General features: G+C 47.6%; 1 protein-coding gene across 2 annotated transcripts in view; it reads left to right on the top strand.

The window, feature by feature from the left end:
* Positions 1 to 3,783: 3,783 nt before the first annotated feature.
* Positions 3,784 to 26,410, top strand: part of LOC144339523 (SH3 domain and tetratricopeptide repeat-containing protein 1-like) — a 56,259-nt gene continuing 33,632 nt past the window's right edge. For both annotated transcript variants that reach the window (XM_077994200.1, XM_077994201.1), the window contains exon 1: positions 3,784 to 3,968. The gene's annotated coding sequence lies outside the window, so the exon portion shown is untranslated. The remainder of the gene's footprint in view (positions 3,969 to 26,410) is intronic.

The following is a 26,410-nucleotide window of genomic DNA, read 5'->3' as shown; positions in this document are numbered from 1 at the left end:
GCTTCCAATGTGTTAGACGTGGGCCACTGCATCTGGTCTAATGCATTTTTTAATTTGCAAGTTTATATTATTTAATATTTTGAAGTACCGAATGTGTTGAACAACCAACTTGCAGAATTCCCGAACAATGGACGGTCAGCTGTCATGTCCTGGTTCAAATCGTCCTAGCACACCAAGGCTAGAAACCTTTCGGCCAACTTCCACTTATTTCTCCCAGGGCAGGACAATGTCACTTGGCCAATTCCCACTAAGAGGGACTCTGGAAAGGCAAGAAACTATTCTGTTCTCTATAATGGAACATGACCAGAGAGAAGGCAGCTGGGGGGGCCAGCTGGGCCCTCCAACCAGCAGCGTCCACCATCGACCAACTGCCCTAGAGCTACACGGTGCTGGGCATTTGGGGGCACTGTTATCAGCAAGAGTTTCCATTTTTCTTCTCATGGGACCTTCATGCTAGTGGCAAGAGACAATTTTTTTTTTTTTTTTTTTTTTTTTTTTTGAGACAGAGTTTTGTTCTTGTCACTCAGTCTGGAGGGCAATGGTGTAATCTCGGCTCACTGCAACTTCTGCCTCCTGGATTTAAGCAATTCTCCTGCCTCAGCCTTCCGAGTAGCTGGGATTACAGGATTGCACCACCACATCTAGCTAATTTTTGTATTTTTAGTAGAGATGGGGTTTCACCATGTTGGCCAGGCTGGTCTGGAACTCCTGAGCCACTGCACCCAGTCAAGAGGGAGATTTTAAATCAATAAGTATAATTGTGATGAATGCCAGAAAGCAGAATGTGTGTGATGGGTAGGGGACCTAAGTTATTGTCTCATATTTTAACACTTTCATAGGCAATAACTAAACACTTAGAAGCTTAAAACAACACACACCTTTAAGCCAATTTTGGCAAGCTAGGAGTTGAGCACATTTTAGTGGGTCCTGTGCTGGGGATCTCACGCTAAGCAGCTGGGCTGCATCCTCATCTGAGGCTCCACCAGGGCAGAATCCATTTCCAGGTCTGCCGAGGTTACTGGCAGAATTCATTTCCTCGGACCCGCTTAGCAAGGGCCCAGCTTTTTGCTTCCTTGCCTACGGGGCCCCTCCAAAGGTCCTTTCTCAGCACAGCATCTCCCTCCTGTAGCGCCTGCAGACGGAACCTTTCTCTCTAGTGTGGGAAGGTGATGCACTGTGACAATGACATCCCATTGCTTTTGCCAGGCTCTATGGGTTAGAAGCCAGTCACCGGTTTTGCTCGTACCCAAGGTCAGGAAGACTATGCAAGGGCATAGGTCATTGGGGGGTCAGTCACTTTAGGGTGTGGCTGTCACCACTGAACTTGGTGAGACTTTAAGGGTTGGTAGGAGCTGGCCAAGTACAGGGGTGAGGGTGTGTCAGGCAGGGGTGAGGGCATGGAGGGGGATGCAGAGGCCTGCACCCTGGAATGTCCTTTCACCCCCTGAGGTTTTGTTCTCCTGATCCCTGAGTACATCCCAGAACACGGTGGGGCCCTAGCAGGGGAGAGGTAGGGAAGCATGTGTTGTTCATCCGGGGACCTTGTTAGGCAAATCAGATTAGGGGCCAGGTTTTCAGTGGTGGGTGCGAGCGTGGGAGTGATGAGTGTGCAGGTGTGTGTGGGAAGAGCGATGGGGATGGGGTCAGGCCCAACCACCATGAAGACCTGAACTGTGCATCCACCCATCCCAGCAGCCTCCCTGAGTGAGTGCCTTCAGGGTGCAGGTCCTGTTTTACACATGGAAGTGAATCAGAGTGGGACACTGCCTTGCCTTAGAGAGGTCACACTTCTTCTCTTTCTTCTTTTTTTTTTTTTTTTTTTTTTTTAATTTGTGACAGAGTCTCACTCTGTTGCCCAGGCTGGAGCACAGTGGTGTCACCTTGGCTCACTGCAACCTCTGCCTCCCAGGTTTGAGCAATTTTCCTGCCTCAGCCTCCTGGGTAGGGTAGCTGGGATGATAGGCACGCATTACCATGCCTGGCTAATTGTTGTATTTTAGTTTCACCGTATTGGCCAGGCTGGTCCCAGTCTCCTGGCCTCAAGCGATCTGCCCGCCTCAGCCTCCCAAAGTGCTGTGACTACGGGCATAAGCCACCACACCGGGCGAAAGGTCACACTTCATGCCACGTGGGTGGCAGCCACTCAGACAGCACCCCAGCTGGCGCTGGGAGTGAGGGGTGCTCAGCGTCCTAGGAAGGCAGAGGGCTGCATGAGAGGTTCGGGGAGGAAGGACTGGAGGAGGATTTGAGATTTTCACCTGAGCAGCTGGGTGGATGGAGGGGCTGTTTACAGAGAATCAGAAGAATGTGGATGAGCAGGTTAGGACACTAATAAAGCACTCTGTTTTGGCCCGCAGAAAATTTGAGATGCTTCCCTGTGTCCAGCTGGGGCTTTGGGAAAGGTCAGGGCTGGGCATCTGACTGGGATAGATGTCTCTGGCAGGCAGCAGAGCATGTGGATGGTTTGTGAAGCCCAGAAGGGCATGAGATTTCCTGTGGCAGTGCCCACTGCAAATGGAAGGGCATTTGGCCTGAGCCCAGACATATACAAGTTGGGCAGAGAAGGGGGTGGGTCCCCGGGACCCACCGAGGAGCAGCTATGGAAGTACAGGGAAACCAAGTGTGTGGGGGCACATGAAGCAGGAAGCTCAAATAAGATGAGGAAAGACGTTTTTAAAGACGATCAGGGCTGGGGACAGTGGTTCATGCCTGTAATCCCAACACTTTGGGAGGCTGAGACGAGAGGGTAGCTTGAGGCCAGGAGTTTGAGACCAGCCTGAGCAACATAGGGAGACCCCATTTCTATAAATAAATAAATACCATTGGAACTTGGCATTTCAGGCGGGGAACAGCAAACACATGAAAGCTTTGAGGCAGGAAAGGGAAGTGATTAGCGCTCGCTCCTGGTTCCTTTATCAGACCTTAAAGAGATGCAGAGACATTTCAGGTACTCCTTGGCCAAGCTCCTTCAGGGAAGCCCTAAGTTCGCTTCTACTTCCCATCTATTATTTTTTTTTTTTCTTTGGAGACAGAGTCTCATTCTGTCGCCCAGGCAGGAGCGCATGCAGTGGCACCATCTCAGTTCACTACAACCTCCACCTCCCGGGTTCAAACGATTCTCCTGCCTCAGCCTTCCCAGTAGCTGGAACCACAGGTACGCGCCACCACGATCGGCTAAGTTTTTGTATTTTTAGCAGAGATTGGGTTTCATCTTGTTGGCCAGGCTGGTTTCGAACTCCTGGCCTCAAGTGATCCACCTGCCTGGGCCCCACAAAGTGCTGGGATTACAGGTGCTGAGCCACCGCGCCCGGCCCTACTTCACTCCTAACGCCCACCATACGTGCTTCCAAATGTTTGCTGAATGACAAGGTGAACGAGTGAATGGGACTACGTGACTTCGGGCAGCAGGCCATCCTATTCCTTGGACCTCAGTTTCCCTTTTTGTAAAGCAAGCCTGTCTCTCGCTCTCTGCCCTAAAAGCCTGAGTTCTGGGCTTGAGATGAGCGCGTCCTGTAGAGCAGACTCCAGGTGGACGTTGAGCTGGGTCTTCTAGGAGGCCAGGATCCGGCCAGCTCTTGCGTCCGGTCCTCCCCTAGGACCCCGCACGCCCAGTCCCAGCGCCGCCCCGCCCAACCTCCCTTTGTTCCCCCCAGGCCCCGCCCTCTCCGCGCAGCTCGCTCCCCATTGGTCGGGGGGCGGGCCCTGGGCGACCGGCACCGCTGGGGGCGGGGCGGCGGGCGGGACGGTGTGCACCTGCGCGGTGTGTTTCCCGGCCGGGGCCCCGCGCCAGGTGCAGCTCCTTGATCCGAGCCGGATCCTGAGCGGGGAACACGGGCTGAAGCGGCGGCGGCGGCCCCGCCCCGGGGCTCCATTGTTGAGGCTGCGGCGGCTCTGTCGGCTGCTCAGCTGCGCTCCAGTCGGCCCAGGCGCCGCGGCGAGGAGCTAGCGCTGCGAGGCGGCGGCTTGAGGTGAGACGGCGGGACGGGCGACGGGGTCTCCGGACCGGGCGGGGGTCTCTGCCCCGGGCGTGGCGGCTCCAAGCTGGGCTCCGCAGGGTCCGAGGTCGGGATCCGGGGTCCTTGCGCCTGGGCTTTGTCTCGGGCTCGGGTGGCACCGGGGGCTTCGCGCCTGCTGCGATACCGGGTGGGCCCGCGCGGGGGTCCTGGTCGCCCTGCGGGTGGGGGCCGGTCCCTACTGCTCCTCGGCTCCCCGCGTCTGTCGCGGAGGGGGCTGCATGGACCCGGGCGCTGGCTTCTGCCCGGTCCCCCGCGGCGTGGCTGGTCCCCGCGTACGGCAGAGGGGGCCCTGCGAGGTCCCACTCGTGGGGCGGGGCCGGGTCACCGCGAGTGGGAGACTCCGCCGCCCTCCCTGCCCTCCCTGGCAGCGAGACTGCTTCGCCAGACTCACCGAGGGGACTGCGCGAACCTTCGGACGAGGGAGTCCGTGACTCAGGGTGGGGGCTCTTTCCCGGCCCCGCATGACGGCTTCCTGAGTGTTTTGTCACCTATATAGGTGGCTGCGTGGACCCGCGCGCGTGGGTCCTGGCCGCCCTGCTAGTGGGGCTGCGCGCCGCTCCGTGGCTCGTCTGGGTCGACCCCGCCTGGGACGCGCGTGTAGTGGGGGTCCGTGCGCGGGGGGCGCGGTTGGTGGGGGCGCACTGCCCCCGCCCCATGGTTTATCCTCTCACTTGCCTGGCGGGAGGAAGCGAGAGGCGCGGGCCCAGAGCTGTCGCGCAGCGGCCACACAGACCGCACTGACCTCTGCCCTGGCTGGCGGGTCCCGGGGGGCGAGGGGCTGTCACCGCGCGTCCCACCGCCGCGCTTCCTGCTCTGGCCCCGGGCTAGGCTCTGATTGGAGGGAGCAGGGCCCTTCTGCCCCGCGCTTCTTGATTTCTTCCGTTAGTAATGGTAAGGAAAAAAAATCTGGAAAGCCAGATTGAACTTTGTAGCTCTCAGCGCTTGGAGAGTGGAAGAAACTCTCCCAAGAATTTGGCGGGCTGGAAAATGCGTTTCAAGCAGGAGCATCCACACCCACGGAATGAGGCCAAGGCAGTTACAGTTAGAGGTCAGATTTATGAGGGGAGAGCCAGGGTGAGGTCCGTGGGTGGGGAGACCTGATGCTGCCCCTCAGACGTGTATTTCTCAGACACCAAAGAAAGTGGAATCACTCCTTAGTGAATGCTTTCATCAAACTTTTGAAAAACCTGTAATGTCCCAGGAAGGAAAATCGAACTGGACAGTTTTCCCCTTTTAAGAGTGTTAAACGTCCCGGAGACAAACAGCAGAAGGCTCAAGGAGTCCAAATACTCAACCTGAAGTTCTTTCTGAACAAAAGATGGTGTATAAGTAACAGGCATAGGAGACAAAACTGAACTAATGACCGCAGCTGTGGCTCCTAGCCCTGTAGCATGTCATGCAGGCCCTTTTGCCTTCTCTGCCCTCCGCTGTCCCAGACCCCAAGGCTACCGCGCACCTCCAGTCATCAGCTCCTGCCGACCCATTGCTATGAACTCTGTTTCTGTGGCTCCCTTCTCTCTGAAGTTTTGCTTGTTCTCCTGAAGTCCTGGTCTTTAAGAGCTTATGATCTGCAGGGACAGATTGGCTTTGGGTAGTACAAGTTAACTGTAGCACAGCTTGAAAAATGCTCTGATAGAGGTGCGCAGGCAGTTTGTGCATGCTGGTAAATGCGAGGTCCTTTTTCAATACCATGAATCCAACTATTCATGCTCTTTTAAATCTGCAATTCTTTGACTCTCCAGAGGGTTTTTAGATTAATTTTTTTTCTATTACTTCCTAGTGTTTGTTGCATAGTTCAGAGTACTTGATTAAAACTTACCAGGTCGGCCGGGTGCGGTGGCTCACGCCTGTAATCCGAGGACTTTGGGAGGTCTAGGCAGGCGGATCACTTGAGGTCAGGAGTTCGAGACCAACCTGGCCAACATGGTGAAACCCTGTCTCTACTAAAAATACAAAAATTAGTTGGGCGTGGTGGTGGGCGCCTGTAATCGCAGCTCCTCAGGAGGCTGAGGCAGGAGAATAGCTTGAACCCAGGAGGCGGAGGTTGCAGTGAGTGAAATGGCTCCACTGCACTCCAGCCTGGGCCATAGAGTGAGACTTCCTCTCAAAACAAAAACAAAAACAATGTACTGGGTCTACCTCCGGCTCTGGAATTCTCCTGGAAGGCCTTCTCTTCTGGGCTTCATTTTTCTCACTTTTGAGGATCATAAACTACATAATTTCCAAGAATTTTTGCCCCACACCTTTAATTCTTTCAAGCAAATATAGCAGAGAAAAATTCTCTTCCCCGCAATGGTGTAAATAATGGAGGCCTTTGAAAATGCGGATTCTAAAGTGGAAGTTCTTTTTCTTCTTCCCCTTTGTTTCCTTTTAAACGAGTTTAGTTACATGAGTATATACTTTATCTCAGAGTTGAGGACAAGTATCTATGATGAAAGCTTAAGCAGCTTTTTGGCAATATCTTGCATATTCTTCACAATTGTGTTTTATGTGTAGCATCTTCCCTATATCCAGTTGGTTTGTTTTTTTTCTCATTAATGGAGTTGTTGAGCTCAGACCTTTTCAGGAGCAGTTTGTTGATCTTTTAAGTGTCATGTGAAATACGTTCCAATTTAACTTTTTTTTTTTTTGGTGAGTAAAATGGGAGTAAATGGAAATTTGAGAGTGCCTTGAGTAGATGTACTTGGCTTTGTGTAATGGTTTGAAGCATAGTTTAAAATTACCCCTTGTGGCCGGGTGTGGTAGCTCACACCTGTAATCCCAACACTTTGGGAGGGCAAGGCAGGCAGATCACGAGGTTAGAAGATGGAGACCATCCTGGCTAACACGGTGAAACCCCGTCTCCACTAAAATAACAAAAAATTAGCTGAATGTGGTGGCACACACCTGTAGTCTCAGCTACTCGGGAGGCTGAGGCAGGAGAATCACTTGAACCCGGGAGGTGGAGCTTGCAGTGAGCCGAGGTTGCACCACTGCACTCCAGCCTGGGTGACAGAGTGAGACTCCATCTCAAAAAAAAAAAAAAAAAAAAAAAAAAAAAAAAAACCACTTATAAAAAATTGCATCACATGTTGAATGACCTATAAAGGAGTTACAATTCTAAGGAATATGGTAATTAATTCTTTAAAATAGTCAGGCCGGGTGCTGTGGTTTATACCTGTAATGCCAGCGCTTTAGGAGGCTAAGGTGCGAGGATCACTTGAGCCCAAGATTAGAAGCTGCAGTGAGCTGTAATCATACCACTGCACTCCTGTCTGTGTGACGGAGTGAAACCCTTTGTCTAAAAGATAAAAAGGTAAATAAATAATTTAAAAATAAAATACTAAGCTCCTTTCCAATTTATCTGTTTGGTAAGGTGGGAATTTGATGTGCTTGAGTTTCTTAAAACCATGTGTCTTTGTAGAAAGGAGACACAATTTTCTCTGCTATTCCTAGGTATTTGGATGATTATAGGGATTAAAAATAGCCATTTGGTCAAGTCTTGAGCTACTGAATTACAATTATTGCTTCACTCAGTAGGATTTTGCCTTTATTTTGATTTGCATTCTTATCTTAGTTTAGGAAAAGATCTTTGCTATATGCCCCATGCACTTTGTTCTTTTGGGGAATCTGATCTTAGGAGAGGGCTTCAAAACACGACCAGATTTTCTTTATGGTTTTCTAGATTTTATTAATGTCTTAATAAAACTTAACTAGTTAATGCTGCTTCTGTGTCAAAGTATTTTTCATTTAGAGTAGGCTTGATTTTTATATGCATTAAATGAAAGGAAGTCTCTCACGGAAGGGGACACAAGGGTATGGAGAAGACAGAGGGTGTGTGTGTGTATATATATATATATATATATTTTTTTTTTTTTTTTTTTTTTTGGAGACGGAGTTTTGCTCTGTTGCCCAGGCTGGAGTGCAGTGGCAGGATCTCGGCTCACTGTAAGCTCCGCCACCTGGGTTCACTCCATTCTCCTACCGCAGCCTGCCACCATGCCCGGCTAATTTTTTGTATTTTTAGTAGAAACAGGATTTCACTGTGCTAGGCAGGATGGTCTCCAACTCCTGACTTCGTGATCTGCCCGCCTCGGCCTTCCAGAGTGCTGGGGATTACAGGTGTGAGCCACTGCGCCTGGCCGACAGAGGATGTATTTTTGAGCTCTACATTTCAGAGTTCTTTTCTCTAGCCCTGGCCTGGGTCCCAAACAGGGAACTTAATTCACTCTATCACTGAAGTATACTCTTGCTTTGATGCCATTGGTATGTTGTCCTAGAGATTTGCTGTGGCTGCTAGGAGTGTTTCAGAGTTAAGAACTGATGCAACCTCTCTTTTGTCAGTTTGAGTCTATAAACCATCTTGTTTCCTTTAGCGTTATCTCCCTGGAACTGGAAGGTCAGAGATGAAGTTTTCTTAGATTATAAGTCTCAGTCTTTGCTATCTACCTTCGTCTGTCTCCCATGTCACCTGCTGTTTTTTTTTCCCCCTGTTTTTCATTTTAATGTTTTTATTGGATAGGTGTCTATTATTGCAGCCTACTTCAAAACATCTTTGGATATTGACAGGATATAAGTATGAATAATATGTAAAAGATAACTTATTCTAGTTCTTTTGAGCAGAGGATTTGGTTTCGATATGTGGCCCTATTAAAGCTTTTGTTAAGTCCAAGTACTTTCTGAACTTCAGTTCCCTTACCTGTAAAATGGAGTTAGTTGTTAGTAATACCTGTTCTGCCTAACTCAGGAGATTGTTTTGAGGATCAAACGAAATTATGAATGTAATGGAATTTTGTAAATTTTAAATGAAATATTGTATTACCTAAGATTTTTTTTTTTAAACGACGTATTAAGAATGGAATGAATCTGGGTTTTCCTTTGAAATCCCAAATGTTTAATGTACAGAGAAGTTTTAATGTGTCTGTTGGGGAGCTTCATTAGGATTGTTTTCTATCTTTAATTGGCCAGTATTGTTTTATATGTTAGCATTTTTGGGGAACATCAAAATTTGTGTTTCAGTTATCATTAATATTTTACAAAGTTATTGAATGTGCATGATTTAGCCTTTAACAATCTCTTCAATTATTTACATTCCCATGTAAAAAATGCAGTAATGAACGTCCATGTACATAACATTCCCATGGTTCAATGAAGCATAATTTCTTGACATCTCAGTTTCTAAGTGCCCTGTGTTGAGGTTGGGAAAGCTAAAGGGCAGTCAGAGGTCAAGGTCAGCAAAGCGTCACCTTTGACGTTTGAAATCCAGCAGCAGGTATCACAGTGAACCCCATTCCAGCATCCAGGAAGTTTCTCTGCCCTGCCTCTCCTCCAGCCACCTCAGAATCTGTGTCTGCGGTGTTGGTCCTGCTTTCCTGTCTCTCCTCTGCCTTTTCTTTCTCTTCACCAACTTCTACCGAGTGCCTCTGATGTCTCAGACAGTGGCAGTAGGAGTACAAAGGCTAATAAACCCGGCCCTGGTCCTCAAAGAATTTATGTTTTCTGTGCAGATATTAAGTGACACTGCCATATATAGTGTTGACAAACATTGATACAGATTTCCTGTGAAGTGCAGAAGCACCATCCTAGAAGCAGAGATGCAGAGGCAACACTGGTGACTCACATGGAGAGCTGGAGTTCTTGGTCTAGTGGGATAAACTGACCTGGACATCATTTCAGTGCAGCGGAGTGAGTGCTGGGATGGGCTCCCTTGGGGCATCTGGGGCTGGGTTTGTCTGGTGTTTAGTCTCCTGCCTGGTACTTAGAGTTTATCAGTAAGATGAGCGTTGGGAGGCTTCTAAGTGAAAAGAAAGGCAATCACTTACCTGAAACCTAAAATTTGTAGGTATTCTGGGCCATTTATAATTCACTGAATCTGTTTTGTCAGAACAAGTCTATCATTTATTGTTTTGGATGGAGTGTGGCCAGCCCTGCCTTGCGATGTAAGGAAATCAGGAAACGCTTGTCAGGTGTCAACACTGTGCCAGACACTCTTCTAGGGGTTTCCACGTGAATCACTGTATTCATTTCTGTTGCTGCTTTACCACATTTCCACAAATTTAGTGACTTAAAACAATTGAAATTGTATCATCTCACAGTTCTGTGGGGCAGAAGGCTGACGTGGATGTGACTGGGCAAAAATCACCATGTGGGCTGGGCTGCATTCCTCACTGGAGAATTGTTTCCAAGTGCTTTTGGCCAAATATAGTTCCCTGTGGTTGCAGGACTGAGGTGTCTGTTCCCTTGCTCTCCATCTGTTGGGAGCTGCCCTCAGCTCCTGAGGCCTCTATCTGGTCTTTGCACGTAATCCCATCAGCTCAAGACTAGGTAGGCCAGGGACCTGGTCAGGCTCTCCAGTTCCCCTGTGTGCATTTCTCTTCTTGCACTCGGAGAAAGTTCTATTCCCTATTTTAAAATATTTTTTTGAGATGGAATCTCGCACTGTTGCCCAGGCTGGAGTGCAGTAGCGTGATCTCAGCTCACTGCAACCTCTACCTCCTGAGTTCAAGTGATTCTCCTGCTTCAGCCTCCTGAGTAGCTGGGACTACAGTTGCCCGCGACGACACCCGACTAATTTTTGTATTTTTAGTAGAGATGGGTTTCACCATTTTAGCCAGGATGGTCTCCATCTCTTGATCTCGTGATCCGCCTGCCTTAGCCTTCCAAAGTGTGGAGATTACAGGTGTGAGCCACTGCGCCTGGCCAGTTCTATGCTCTTAGAGGCTCATGGGATTAGATTGGACCTCCCTGGATAGCCCAGGATACTCTTCCTAAGGCCTGTGGCAAAGCCCTTTTGCTGCACGACATAGTCACAGGTCTCGGGGGCTGGAATCTCCCACCACAGTTACTGATCCACTTACTACAGCAGCCTGGGAGGTGCTTTTTGTTGCCTCTGGTTAACAGATATCTTTTGTTTGTTTGTTTGTTTTGCAAATTGGCAGGAACATGAAGATCCTTTTTTTTTTTTTGAGACGGAGTCTCATTCTCTTGCCCGGGCTGAAGTGCAGTGGTGCAGTCTTGGCTCACCACAACTTCCACCTCCCAGGTTCAAGCAGTTCTCCTGCCTCAGCCTCCTGAGTAGCTGGAACCACAGGCATGTACCACCAAGCCTGGCTAATTTTTGTATTTTTAGTACAGACGGGGTTTCAGTATGTTGGCCAGGCTGGTCACAAACTCCTGACCTCGTGATCCGCCCGCCTTGGCCTCCCAAAGTGCTGGGATTACAGGCGTGAGCGACCACACCCAGCCATGAAGATCCTTCTTAAATGAAAAAACCGTTCCTCTGACGTGATGTGAGGTTGTTGGTGAGACTGATAGCAGTGGAGACAGGTCCATCAGAAATGAAGCTAAACTTTGTTTTCTGGAGTATTTTGATGGCCTGCCCTGATCATGTAAGTTTTGCTAAGAAGTCATTAGAGTAATTCCTCTACTGGAAGAAACACCATATGGGGAATTTGGGACCTTCCCTTTTCAAGTTTTACACAAAGGACTCTTCATGGGCGAAAAGTACATGATTCCAGGTCCATTTCTAGAATGGAAACAGCTGCATCAACCCAACAGCGATTCACATTCCTGAGTTTGAGAGAATCTGATTGTTTCAAGGCTGAAGCCAAAAGCCCAATAAACAATGTTTGTACCTTTATTCGTAGTTAGGAATTAGGTGCATCCTGTGGTCAAGCAAACAACTGATGGTGGTCACCAAGTAGTTTAAAACCAAGTAGGACCTCATTTTATCATGTGGGTGTTTTTGATTTTCTTAACTAAGTTTTTATTTTCCTGTGCAATAAATTACAAACTCTGACTTGAAATGCATTTCCTTTAATAAACCAGAATCTAGGGCCGGGCGCGGTGGCTCACGCCTGTAATCCCAGACTTTGGGAGACCAAGGAGGGTGGATCACGAGGTCAGGAGATTGAGACCATCCTGGCTATGGTGAAACCCTGCCTCTACTAAAAATACAAAAAATTAGCCAGGCATGGTGGCGGGCACCTGTAGTCCCAGGTACTCGGGAGGCTGAGGCAGGAGAATGGCGTGAACCTGGGACGCAGACCTTGCAGTGAGCGGAGATCACGCCACTGCACTCCAGCCTGAATGACAAAGCAAGACTGTCTCAAAAAAAAAAAAAAAAAAAAAAAAAAGAAAAGAAAAAAAAAAAGAAACCAGAATGTATAATCCTAAGGTTTTTAACCTTGCTTTCAGGACTTTGTGAAGTCCCCAAAATCCTGTGCAACAATTTTGTGTATCTGCATCCATGTGTGTTTATGGGGAGATGATTTATAGTTCTCCATACTTTTTCAAAGTGGTTGGATTCCAAAAAATTTTAGAATACACCACTTTGGCCTAGTGTAGTGGCTCACACCTGTAATCCCAGAACTTAGGGAGGCTGAGGCAGTAGGATCCACTGAGGTCAGCAATTTAAGACCAGCAACATAGCGAGACCTCCACCTCTACCAAAAAAAAAAAAAAGAGAGAAAGAATGCTGGGCATGGTGGTGCACACCTGTGGTTCTAGCTGCTCGAGAGGTTGATCACCTGATCCCAATAATTTGAGGCTGTAGTAAGTTAGAATTATACCACCGCACTCCAGCCCGGGCAACAGAGCAAGACCCTCTCTCAAACAAAAACAAAAACAAAAAACCATATCTCTTAATATACTATTGTTGTTGGTCAAGTATCAGATTTTGTTTAAAAACTAAATACTCTTTTTTTTTTTTTTGAGATGGAGTCTCGCTCTGTCGCCCAGGCTGGAGTGCAGTGGCATAGTCTCAGCTCACTGCAAGCTCCGCCTCCTGGGTTCACACCATTCTCCTGCCTCAACCTCCTGAGTAGCTGGGACTACAGGCGCCTGCCACCACGCCTGGCTAGTATTTTGTATTTTTAGTAGAGACGGGGTTTCACCGTGTTAGCCAGGATGGTCTCGATCTCCTGACCTCGTGATCCGCCCACCTTGGCTTCCCAAAGTGCTGGGATTACAGGTAAATACTCATTTTTAGCAAAGTTGTACAGGCCTACAGCTCTAAGAGTCAGAAATTAACAAGGCTTAGGACAAAACCCAGCAATCCCCCACCTTACCCTTCTCCACTCTGATCCCTGCTCCTTGGAGGTTACTGTGTTTATGTTTTAGCTCGTTCTTCTAGATTGTGTGAAAGACAGGGAGGTGTCCTACTATGGAAGACAAGGATTCAGGCTGCTTACCTTCCCCGCTCCTCCTGTTGCCCACGTTTTTCTCCCCCATCCTCTCAGTATAATTATTGTGATAGTGAGGCCAGGCACGGTGGCTCGTGACTTATCCCAGATTTTTGGGAGGCCGAGGTGGGCAGATCACTTGAGGCCAGGAGTTGAAGGCCAGCCTGGCCAACACAGTGAAACTCCGTCTCTACTAAAAAATACAAAAATTAGTCAGTTGTAGTGTTGCACACCTGTAGTTCCAGCTACTCAGGAGGATGAGGCACAAGAATTGCTTGAACCTGAGAGGTGGAGGTTGCAGTGAGCTGAGATCGCACCATAAGCTGAGATTGCACCACTGCACTCCAACCTGGGCAACAGAGGTAGATTCTGTCTCAAAAAAATTATTTTGATAGTGGGATACATAGTATAATAGTGTATATATTTAGTATTCTTCCTGGTTTTTGGCCCACAGCTTCTAAAACCCTTGTAATTTCCTGAGTGATAGGAACATCATTGGTTATAATATTTGGTCTTAGGTTTCAATCCCTGACACAAGAGCTTCTAAGACTTTGGGAATCTCTGGGGTGATAGGAGTGTCTTTTGTATGATAATGAGATGACAGGGGGCTTCGGCCCCTAGACAGGTTCAGGATCAGGGCTGGTTGCCAGAAAGATGAGTCATGATTATAGAGTTGGACATGTCAGCCCCACACCTACCTCTGGGAGGGGAGACGAGACAGGCTGGAGATTGAGCTAGTCATGGGTAGCCAGTGACTTAATCATGTTGATGTTATTAAAACTCCATAAAACCCTCTAAATACTGGGTTTGGGGAGCTTCTGGTTTGGTGAACTCATTTGGTGCTGGGGAGGTGGCACTTCCAGGGACGGCATGGGAGCCCCGACCTCTCTGCCCCGTGGTGTGCCCTGTGCCTCTCTTGCATTTGGCTGTTCCCGTGTTCTCTTCTTTGTAATAAACCAATAAGAGTAAGTAAGTGCCAAGCACTTTGCGTCTGTCACCTCTCTTACTTTTTCAGCAACACTGTGTGGCAGATAATGTCCTCATTTTGCCGGTGACAAAATGAGACTGATGCATTGAGTAACTTGCTCAAGGTCACATAATAAGCGGAATTCAAGCTCTGACTCCAAAGCCTGTGCTTTTTTTTTTTTTTTTTTTTTTTGAGACAGAGTCTCGCTCTGTCGCCCAGGCTGGAGTGCAGTGGCTGGATCTCAGCTCACTGCAAGCTCCACCTCCCGGGTTTACACCATTCTCCTGCCTCAGCCTCCCAAGTAGCTGGGACTACAGGCATCCGCCACCTCGCCCGGCTAGATTTTTGTATTTTTTAGTAGAGACGGGGTTTCACCGTGTTAGCCAGGATGATCTCGATCTCCTGACCTCGTGATCCCGCCGTCTCGGCCTCCCAAAGTGCTGGGATTACAGGCTTGAGCCACCGCGCCCGGCCCGAAGCCTGTGCTTTTAGCGAGCATGCTGCATACGTGGCCTCTTTATTTGTTAGGAGTTTCGGTGTCTCTAGGGCCTGACACCAAGTTGACCATTGTGGCCTAGAGCTGTTATAAGGGAGCTTTTAGCAGCCCTGCTGAGAACAGAGCCAGCACCTCCGGATTGGCAGGGCAGGGGCTGTTCCTGCTGGGAGCTGCAGGTCACTCCCTGTAGCCCTTGGCTGATCTTGCTCATCCACTCCCTCCCTCATTCAGTAGTTCCTGAGTGCCGCCTGTGTGGAGGAGAAGAAGGCAGCCTTGCAGCCCAGGTGGGGCCTGCAGGTACACAAAGGGAGAGGCAGCTGTGCACTGAGCTGGCTGTAGGCTGGGACAGCGTGGCTCCAGAGGTGGTGATAGAATGCTCTGGGACTGCAGAGGGAACACATGCTTGTGAAAGGGAGGAAGGGGCAGTCAAGTACTGCCTCCGCAGAGGAGGTGTACTTGAGTTGGACTTTGAGGGAGGAGTTGGATTTCCACAGTGGAACCGAGCAGCTGAGGCTTTCTCAGCAGCTGAAGATTACAGCCAGCCAGCCTCAAATGTTCAGTTTTTCCTGAATTCCCTTTTTTTAAGAGAGTGCAGTAAGTTTTCAACAGAGATAAAGCAGTCACCTCCATGTCATTCATGTTCTGCAAATCCTACGTGTAGTTTTTGATGCTTAGCAGATGGGGGCAGCCTGGGCCATAAGAGAAGAGCCTGTGTGTCCACTTGTTTGGACATCAGTCAGGTGTGGCACAGGGCAGTGATCACTGCCTTTCCCTGAGGAACTCAGTTGTACTTTTATGTGGAGAGGACAAAGAAAGCTGTTGTACAGGGGGCAGGAGACATTTCACCTGCAAAGCAAGGCACAAAATACATAGTCTGTGCCCTGTATGAGAAACCTAGCAGAACTGTGTGCTGATTCCCACCCCTGCCTCCCCTTCTGAGAGCGAACCGTCCATTGTACCATGGTGGAAGGCATTTCTGAAGCCTCTGCAATCGGAGTGATCTGTTACTTGCCCATTGAGCCTTAGGGGCAGCAACCAGATGGTGTGGCTGAAACACAGGCCTTGGCCAGACGTGGTTGGTCATGTTGGTTCTGCCACTGATTGTGAATTACAAAACCTTGGAGAAGTCATTGTCTTTGTCTGTGCCTCTCATGTAAGATGGGGAACACTGTGGCCATTGCAGAAAAGCAGATAGGTGGAGCGAGTATGGAGTGCTTTGTGTGTGTCATACGGTGAATGAAATGGCACTGATTGACATTATTGATAGTAATAACAGGTTTAATTCAGGAATAAAATTGGTAAAGTAGGCCAGGTGCGGTGATTTACGCCTGTATTCCCAGCACTTTGGGAGGCCAAGGCGGGCGGATCATGAGGTCAGGAGTTTGAGACCAGCCTGGCCAATGTGATGAAACCCCATCTTTACTAAAAATACAAAAATTAGCTGGGTGTGGTGGTAGTCCTGGGTGTGCCTGTAGTCCCAGCTACTTGAGAGGCTGAAGCAGGAGAATCGTTTGAACCCGGGAGGTGGAGGTTACAGTGAGCCGAGATGGTGTCACTGCACTCCAGCCTGGGCTAGAGAGTGAAACTCCATCTCAAAAAAAAAAAAAAAAGCCTGGTAAAGTATTTTACCCAGCCTAGGTACATGTGGTAGAGCTGAATGAAAGCTTAGAAAAAGATGACTTGAGAACTAGCCCAGCAGAGGAATCAGGTGGGATGTGTTGTTACTGAGTAAGTGAAATTTGCACCTGCTTTCTCCCAGGCCTCGCTGAGTTGTGTACAACAGAGAGCTCAGGTGTTGGGGGCAGTTGACCGGTTGAAGAATGCATTGCTATTATGTGAGGAACATTGGGCTTTGAAAAAGCAGAACTGGATCCACGTTCTTGCCTGGTAACTCTAACTATCATCTAGTTTGTAAAGGGGTATACAGTTCACTGAAAAATTCTTATGACAGTGGAGAAAGGATTGGGGCATCTGCATTGGTGTGTGTAATATAGGTCATATGAAAGAGCATTTAGGCTGGAGGGAGACTTTTCATCTCTATAACTTTACTTTCACAGGACAATTCCATCATGATTTGAAGATTTTTGAGTCAAAACTACATTGTTCTGCTATGTGTTTGGGGGCAAATTTATACATACAATTTGCTTAAATATTTCAGATGATACAAGAATATATGTGTAGCATAAAAAGCTGAAACTTGCATTTCCCCTTCTCTAGAAGTAACCATTGTGAATAGTTAAGTCTGTATTCCGCTATTTTGTGTATTATAAATACACTGTGAATATATGAGTCTATATATACATATATGTTACAGAAACACATTTGTAGAGATGGAATATTGCTGTGTTGCCCATGCTAGTCTCAAACTCCTGGGCTCAAGTGATCCTCTCGCCTCAGCCTCCCAAAGTTTTGGAATTACAGGCGTGAGCCACCGCGCCTGGCCTGGATGAGTATATTTACTAATTGCTAAGTTACTCTGTTCATTACGTGTCTATTGAACTCCCCCATGTGCCAAGCATTGTTCTGAATACCTTATATGCACCAATTCACTTAATTTTTAGAGCAGCTCTATTATTGTGGCCCTTTTAGAGTGAGGAAACTGAACCACAGAGAGGCTGGGGACGTTGTCTAACATCACACAGCCAGTGCTGTTGGAATTGAGGTTGGAACCCAGACAGCTGGCTTCAGATCTCTTAGCTGTTATCATAGATGGCACACCCAAACCTTAGGGCCGCCTCCCAAGGCTTGCCTGAGCTCTGCCTGAGCTCTGCGAGAGCCGTGTATGTGAGGTTTCTTTCCTCTTTAAGAACACAAGTCTTGGAATTGTCCCAGACCGTGGTAGGACCTCTTGAGGACCAAAACACAGGGATTCTTCAAGCCTGCCCCAAGGCCAGATCTCTGATTTAGCTACTTGGAAGGCAGACGTGGAAGAGAGTAATTTTGCCAGAACAAAAAGTCAGGATGGCTGGGCTGACTCGGCCAGATGTGGTGGCTCATGCCTGTAATCCCAGCACTTTGGGAGGCCGAGGCAGGTGGATCACCTGAGGTCGGGAGTTCGAGAGCAGCCTGGCCAACAAGTTGAAACTCCATCTCTACTAAAAATATAAAAATTAGCTGGGCGTGGTGCTGGGCGCCTGTAACCCCAGCTACCAGGGAGGCTGAGGCAGGAGAATTGTTTGAACCCGGGAGGCAGAGGTGGCAGTGAGCTAAGATTGCACCACTGCAGTGCAGATTGGGTGACAGAGTGAGACTCCATCTCAAAAAAAAAAAAGAGGGAAGGGGAATGGCTGGGCTGTCTCATCCTGGGGAAGAGGCCCTACAGCAGCCGTAGGACCTTGGCCACTTGGTTGGAAAAGAAGGAAGGAAAAGCTTCACCCATGGCGGTGACCTGGACTGCAGAAACCACACTAAACAGTCCACGTACTGGAGCCTGGCCACCCCATTTGCTTCTCTTCTCCTTGGGTAGAGGGTGTGGGGAGCTTTCTACCCTGGAGGCTGAGCAGTGCAGCTTCTAACCAGGGTAGGCATTTGTCTGTCCCTGGGAATACAGACAGCATTCTCGTAAGCAGCCCAAATACTCCTGAACAGCTTTTTGTAGGGTGGGACGGAGGGGGGCAGAGGGTCATTTTGACTCATAGGTACCTTTTCCACTTTCACGGCTGATAACTGTGTTACAGATTAAAGTTTCGTTTTTGATACTGAAGAGGGCTTAAGAGAGTGAGCTATTATGGCACATCTAAGTCTGCTAAAATAGAACCGCGGGGTAGTGTAGGAAAATCTCTTCTAAATTATGGATCATATATGGTGAACGTTAGAAGCCACGTGTACCTAAGTTGACAAATCAAAACATGGCTTGTCTTTGGGTGACCCAGGTAAGTCTGGATGCCACTGCGCCTTGTGTGAACACAGGATGCTGAGGTGTAGGGATCAACAGGCTTTTTCTGGACATCTTGCGCTTCTCCCTTGGGGTAAAGTGGGGCGGCAGTAGGAGCGCACAGCTGTTGGGCCCCTAATATTTGTCAGCTGTTTTACATGTGGGATTCCATTTAATGCAATCTTAGAGGTAAAATTATTTTATTGAAGATGAAGATAGAGGCTTAGAGAAGTTAAGAAAATTGTTAAAGTTCACGTCATTTTTTTTTTTTTTTTGAGACAGAGTTTTGCTCTTCTTGTCTAGGCTGGAATGCAATGGCATGATCTTGGCTCACCACAACCTCTGCTTCCCAAGTTCCAGTGATTCTCCTGCCTCAGCCTCCCGAGTAGCTGGGATGACAGGCATGAGCCACCACACCAGGCTGATTTCATATTTTTAGTAGGGACGGGATTTTTCCATGTTGGTTAGGCTGGTCTTGAACTCTCAACCTTGGGTGATCCGCCCAACTCGGCCTCCCAAAGTGCTGGGATTACAGGTGTGAGCCACCACGCCTGGCCAAGGCCATGTAATTTGTTAAGTGGAAAGATGAAGTACTTGATGAACTCAGAAGTTTGACTTCAAGACCCTTGATCTTTCCATAACACGTGGTTCCTTCCCTGGTTGGTGGGGAGTGACTGAAGAACTCAAGGAAGCTGTGTTTTGTGGAAAGAAGACCTGAGGGGTGTATGGTCTTTCCAGGCTTGGAATTGCCATGCTGGGCTTCTGAATTGTGTAGCTGGGCCATATAGAGAGAAGCCCCTCATTTAAGACTGATTATTTGGGGAAAATAAAGGAAGGCCGCCCACATGAGACAGGCAGAGATGACTTTCTCAGAGCTGCTGTGGCAAGGGAGTCGGCACCATCACTTGCGTGTGACAGAGACTGACATGCAAGTGAGTGGCAGATGAGGAGTGGGGAAGCTTCAGGATGGAAAAGAACGGCTCTCAGTGGAGGCTGTTGTGGGGGCTGGAGGCGGCTGTGCAGAAGTGGGGTGTCCTATGTGATTCGTTAGGGGCGTATTTGGCTTTCTTTGAATTATCCTAAATGGAAATAGGGGCCAAAATTAGGGTGGATGTCAGTTTTGAGTCAAGTCCTGGCCACGTGGGTCAGAATCATGGTTTAGTTTCTGGGTTGTGGAGAGAGAGCAGTTCGGCTTCCTGTCTGATGTGCTAGCCTGGCTGGCCTCCTGGCTGTTTACTGTAGATAGGGGATTGGTTTCCTGGGTGGGCAGCTACAGGTTGTGGTCTGAGTTCTGTCTTTATACATATGATCAGGCATGTTCTGTTTGTATATTCAGTCCCTCATTTTTCTTGTCAGTAAAAATATCAAATGACAAATTGGATACATTGGGAACTTTTTAGATGTCTGTGTCCCCTGGAGGAAGTTTTCACGTTCACATTTAATCAGAATGAATATAAACAATTGGGCCATTTATCTTGAAGTTGTAAAATAGGAAATCTTCAACAATACTACCTCAGCGCCATTGCCTGTCTGTCCATCGTTAGGGAATGTGTTTTTATCCCCCGCCGGCTCATCGTCCACCAGTTTGTGGTTGATCCACTTCTCTATACGTCTTGTCTTGTGTGCATCTCATTGTTTGCTAGTGTTAGCTTTCCCCTTGGTCAGTGTAGTTTATTTGTGTAGCCTCTGTTGGTAGGAAGCTATTTGTGGAATTTGTGAATGGAAGGGACCTTGGAGGTCTGCTAGGTCAGCCCAGTGATTTTCAAGATAAACGGAAATACAGGGAAATGTTCCAGCTTCTTTGGTGGCAAAACCAAGAATAGAAAGCAGTGTTCTTTGTGCCACAATGTCATTGGAAGACAACTCAAGGTGGCCCTAAAATGCAGAGTAACTTAACTTTCATTTATCTCTGCTTCTGACTCTTGTTATCAGACATTTTAAATTGACCTTAATGTGTTCGCAGAAATATGAAAAGTTCTGACTTGTTTACATATAAGGTACTTTGTCGCCTACTCATTTGGTTGTTTTTTTCAACAGGATTGAAAAGACATTGTTATAAACCGAATGTTTATGTCCCCTCCAGATTCTTGTACTGGAGCCCTAACTGCCAGTGTGATGGTATTAGGGGATAGGACCTTTGAGAGGTGATTAGGGTTAGATGAGGTCATGAGCGTGGGCCCTGGTCTGACAGGATTAGTGCCCTTAGAAGTAGAGAAACCAGGCCGGGTGTGGTGGCTCACACCTGTAATCTCAGCACTTTGGGAGGCCGAGGTGGGCAGATCACGACATCAGGAGATTGAGACCATCCTGAAACCGTTTCTACTAAAAATACAAAAATTAGTTGGGTGTGGTGGCACGTGCCTGTAATCCCAGCTACTCGGGAGGCTGAGTCAGGAGAGTTGCTTGAACCAGGGTGTCGGAAGTTGCAGTGAGCTGAGATTGTGTCACTGCACTCCAGCCTGGTGACAGAGTGAGACTCTGTCTCAAAAAAAAAAGAGAAAGCAGAGAGCTCCCACTGCCCTGGTGTGAGGAAACAAGAAGAAAGGTGGCTATCTGCAAGCCAGGAAGAGGTCCCTTTCCCAGAACTGAGTTGGCCGACACCTTGATCTTGAACTTCCAGCCTCCAGAGCTGGGAGAAATAAACTAATGTTTAAACCACACAGTTTTTACATTTTTTTATGGTATTTGCCTATAGTATTTTTATGGTGTTTTTTATGGTATTTGCCTATAGTATTATGGCCATCTGATTTGACTGATACAGAGATGGTTCCAGAATACTGTAGCCTGTATCTAAGTTGGTGATGCCATGAAAATAAATGTGGTAGTTTATTCCTTTATATAAAGATAGCGCTGTGAGCCAAGGGCCTTTGCTCATGTCTTAGTTGAGTCTTGTCTTCTTATAATAGCTTCCTAATTTCTCTTTTCCCCCTCTAATTTATATTATATATCTGGATTAAATCATATATGGTATGATTTTATACTTTATGTCTATACAAACTTTTAGTGATTTTATTTCATTTTATTTTTGAGACATGCCCTTGCTCTGTTGCTCAGGCTGGAATGCAGCAACAGAATCACAGCTCACGGTAACCCTAAATTCCTGGGCTCAAGTGATCCTCCCGCCTCAGCCTCCTGAGTAGCTGGGATTACAGGTGTGCTATCCTGCCTAGCTAATGTTTAAATTTTTTGTAAGGACAGAGTCTTGCTGTGTTGTCGAGAGTGGTTTCAAACTCCTGTCCTCAAGCAGTCTTCTCACCTCAGCCTCTCAAAGCACTGGATTACAGGCATGAGCCTCCACACCCACCCCAGTGATTTTTTGTTGTTAAGATCAAGGATGGGTTCCCTGGCTTGGCATTCAAGGCTCATGATCTGGGCGTGATATGCAAGTTGGGTTTCAGTGTTTCCGTTCCCGCCATCAGCCTTGCATTCCAACTTGTTGCCTAAGCCCTGTTCTGAAGCCCAGCCTGAGAGCTGCATTTAGAATTTATACCTTCTCATCTCTTCATCTTCTTTGCCTATGTTCTTATCTCCATCTGGGACATCGTCTTCACCTGTGTTCTTATTTCCGTCTGGGACATCGTCTTTACCTGTGTTCTTATTTCCGTCTGGGACATCGTCTTTACCTGTGTTCTTATTTCCGTCTGGGACATCGTCTTTACCTGTGTTCTTATTTCCGTCTGGGACATCGTCTTTGCCTGTGTTCTTATTTCCGTCTGGGACATCGTCTTTGCCTGTGTTCTTATCTCCACCTGGGACATCGTCTTCGCCTATGTTCTTATCTCCATCTGGGACATCATCTCCACACTTCTGCCTCTTTAAATCTTCTCCATCCTTCAAGACTTGAAATACTCACTTCCTTTACATGATCCCCGCTCTGACATCCAAGCTAGAATTAATCTTTCTTCCTTTGAACTCTGATAGTGATTAATGTTTTTCATCCTTTATGCAGCAGTCCTGTGTGTTAGATATTATTTCCCCAGTTTTTCATAGTTACTCTGAAAATATTTACTGTAGTCATATATTTTGAGTATGTAATATGAGCGACATTCAAAAGGTCCTGGAGAGTGAAAGGCAGTCCTACTCCCATCACTGCTCTGTGACCACTGTTGCCAGTTTTGTTTGTTTGCTTGTTTGTTTTTCCAAGATGGAGTCTTGCTCTGTCACCAGGCTGGCGTGATCTCAGCTCACTGCAACCTCCACCTCCTGGGTTCAAGCGATTCTCCTGCCTCAACCTCCTGAGTAGCTGGGATATGGGCGCGCGCCACCATGCCCAGATTATTTTTGTATTTTTAGTAGAGACAGGGTTTCACCGTGTTGGCCAGGATGGTCTGGATATCTTGGCCTCTTGATCCACCTGCCTCAGCCTCTCAAGGTGCTGGGATTACATGTGTGAGCGACTGCACCCAGCCTATGTATCTTCTTTTTAAAACACAGGTGTTGGCATAAGATAAACAGTGTTCTCCACCAGTTCCCCACTGGTAAATATTTAGGTTATTCCCAACCGTTTGGATTAATCAATGCTGAGTTGTACATAATTCTTGCATATTTGCATCAATATATTCATAGGATGCATTGCTAGGAATGGAATTGTGGGATCCAGGGTTCTGCACATTTTAAATGTTGATGGGTGTTGCTCAATTCCCTTCTGTTAGGGCCATACTGTTATCTCACTGTCAATGTGTAAGGGCGCCTATTTCTATTTCCTTGCCAACAGTTTCTTCTGACATCACACACACACATAAAAATAGTCCTTTGTTCCAAAAACATGGACATTTTACCTTTCTACTTAAAGTGTGCGCACACTGACTGAAGCTCTGTGTTGCAGTGATATGTGCTGCTAGGATTGTGGCTCTGTTTTGAATTTGCTAGCCAGGCTACGGCTTTCCAGTCAGGTATTTTTTGTTTTGTTCACGTTGTTGCTGCCGTTGGGCCGGGGTAACCTGTGTGAATTTCCCTCTACTGCCCAGCCAGATTTCCTTTCCAGTGGACGGGCTTAGTGTCTCATCCGGCAGTCCTGTTTCCTGGTGATCTGGGCCAAGTGTCTCATCCGGCTGTCCTGTTTCCTGGTGATCTGGGCTTAGTGTCTCATCCGGCAGTCCTGTTTCCTGGTGATCTGGGCTTAGTGTCTTATCCGGCAGCCCTGTTTCCTGGTGATCTGGGCTGAGTGGCTCCATGAGAAGTTGCACCCATCTTCTCCAGTAGTGCGTCTTTTCACAGCAAGCAAAACATTTTCACCATGTTTCTAGCAGGACAGGCACTAGCTCTTTTCTGGACATCAGGAGACCTGGCTTTGTTCTGGTTCAAGCAACAGCTGGTGAGTTACCAAAGACAAGTCGCATCTGGCCCCTGGTCCTTTGCTTTATAAGTAGAATCACAGTCCGAGTGGGCATCACTGCCCTGGTCTCTATGCGGTGCTGAGTGTTGTGGGGATGATGGCTAAGTGTCAGGATGCATTTCCACCACTAGGGGATTATAGGCCAGCCAAAGACACAGGAGGAAAGCTAACAGCCCTGGGCAGGTACACAGAACCAGAGGAGTTTGAAAGGGTGGTTCCAAGCTCCTTGGTGTGATTGATGTGATCACAATAAACATTTTATCTCTAAGTCTTGGGTCATTGGACCAACAGAAGAGAGAGCTGGTGTTGAGTTGTAGTGAGAGGTGCGTGGTTTGTGAGCCTGCTGAGCCTGGCTGGGACTCAATTCCATTGAGTCCCATTCCATTTTACCTTCTGTTTCCACCTTTTTCGTGCTCCTGCTTGTTTCTCCAGAAAAAAAATGCAATAAATTCCTTTCAAAAACTTTACAAAAGCCATAGATGCTTATTGAAAATAGTTCAAATGATTTGGAAGACAGAAAGATAGTGAGTGTTTTTCTCCTGTGTGTTTGGATGAATGTGTCTTTGGGGTAGTCACTATTAACACTGGGTGTATTTCCTTCCAGATCTTTTCCAGTGTACCTACAAATATACATGTACACATAGTAAAAAACAAAATAGTACCTGATAGACATTGAGTTCCCCTACTCCCACTCCGCAGTCTACATGGACATCCTTTCAGGGTGATACGATGAGACCTGATCGACTCCTTTTGTTCGCTGGAGTGGCAGGTAATAATAGCTACAGATAACTCACCTTCAGTGGGCATTTACCATGTGGCAGGGTCTGTGCTCCAGGCAGGCTACATGAAGTGGGTCTTAAGGCTTTTTACAACAATGCTATGGGTGAACACAGTAATTGTTAACATTTTGCAAATGATAGAATTGCAGTAGAGAGAAGCAAAGCTGCTTGCTCAAACTCATGGCACGATTCTTGAGAGAGAGAGAACACTTTTAAAACAATTGTTGTTATAGTCAGGTGATTTATGATCATTTCAAGAAATAGTGCATTCAGCGAATACATTTCAGGGTCTGGTACAGTCTGGGAGCTGGTCCTGAAAATGCACTGGGCTAGAGGTAAGGGAGCGGTCCGTTGGCCCTGGACCGCTAGTGCAAGGAGGGAGGTCCCGGGGAGAAGGGGGTATGGAGAGGAGGTCTCTGAACAAACCTTGCAACATCCATTTCTGCTGAGTCTGGTCCGAGGTCTGGTTCTTGACATGTACACTTTTCAGAGATACTTGGTTTGATTTTTATCATGGCTCACCTGAACAGCCATGGTTTCAAACTGCCTGGAGATGTGGTCTGGAAGGCCAGTGCTATGCCCATCCTTCCCGCTCCTGCAGGAGAGGAGTCATCCTGGGACTAGAGGGCTTCGCCTGTAATCAGCTATCTCATAATACGTGGATTTGATGCTGGTTTCACTGTGTCAGGAAATTTCCCATTTGGAAGGAAAACTGATACTTGTTTTTGGGTTTTGCTGAGGAGTCACAGGGTTTAGAGCAGGGACTGGAGGTTTGTTGAGACACACGTGAGTGCACTCAAACATCTTCCATGAAACGTAGAAATAAAGACAGTGTTCCAGAGAGGTCCCTGGCTTTGGAATATAAATATTTCTGTAACAGAATGGCACTGGATGTCTGCTGTATTTTTTTCTCTGCTATTTTGGCAAATTTTATTTGGGTGTTTGTCTCCTGTACAGAAGGTATGACATCAGTTTTTGCCACCAAGTATTTACAGCCATTGGTCCCTCCTATGTGGGTCACTTTTGTGCCGTGGTTTCTTTGGGGAAATTGTAGGTCTCCTACCCAAAGCATATTGCCCATTTCAAGGTGCTCCTGGTTTCTGAACACCTGTGTCAGTGCCTTCCCTATAGGTGAAGCCAGCGGAGAAAGTACTCCTCCCCAGGAGGTGGGGACTGGTGATTGCCTGAGTGAGGAGGCCGGGGATGAGCCCTGGACTAGAACTTGTGACTGGCTGCTTTTCCTTCCCCTCCTCTCCCTCCTATTTTGCCACCACCCCCACTTTTTAAAAATTTCTTATTAAAAATTAAGCAATTATTTTGGTTTCCTTTATTCGCTATTCCTTTCTAATCGCATGCAGAGTGAGCCTAGGACAGTGGAAAGGAAAGTTGTACTTAGCTTCAGATGATCCTACCAGTCTCGCATTGAAGGGCTTCCGCCAGGCAGCATGGTCAAGTGGCGTTGAGGTTCTCCTTTCAGTCCTCAGCATTAACCAGCAGAGGCAGGTGGTACTTATTCCTGGTTAATGTTGAGGAAGTTGAGCTCAAAGTGGCTAAGGGAACTTCCCAAAGTCACATAGGAAGTAGCAGAGTAGAACCAAACACAGATTGTCTCTGTTTTGTTTTGTTTTGTTTTTTTTGAGACGGAGTCTCGCTCTGTCGCCCAGGCCGGATCTCAGCTCACTGCAAGCTCCACCTCCCGGGTTTACGCCATTCTCCTGCCTCAGCCTCCCGAGTAGCTGGGACTACAAGCGCCCGCCACCTTGCCCGGCTAGTTTTTTTGTA

This window comes from Macaca mulatta, chromosome 2 (genome assembly GCF_049350105.2).
Source record: "Macaca mulatta isolate MMU2019108-1 chromosome 2, T2T-MMU8v2.0, whole genome shotgun sequence".
In the NCBI taxonomy this organism is placed as follows: domain Eukaryota; kingdom Metazoa; phylum Chordata; class Mammalia; order Primates; family Cercopithecidae; genus Macaca; species Macaca mulatta.
This window is presented reverse-complemented; position numbering and strand designations above follow the sequence as displayed.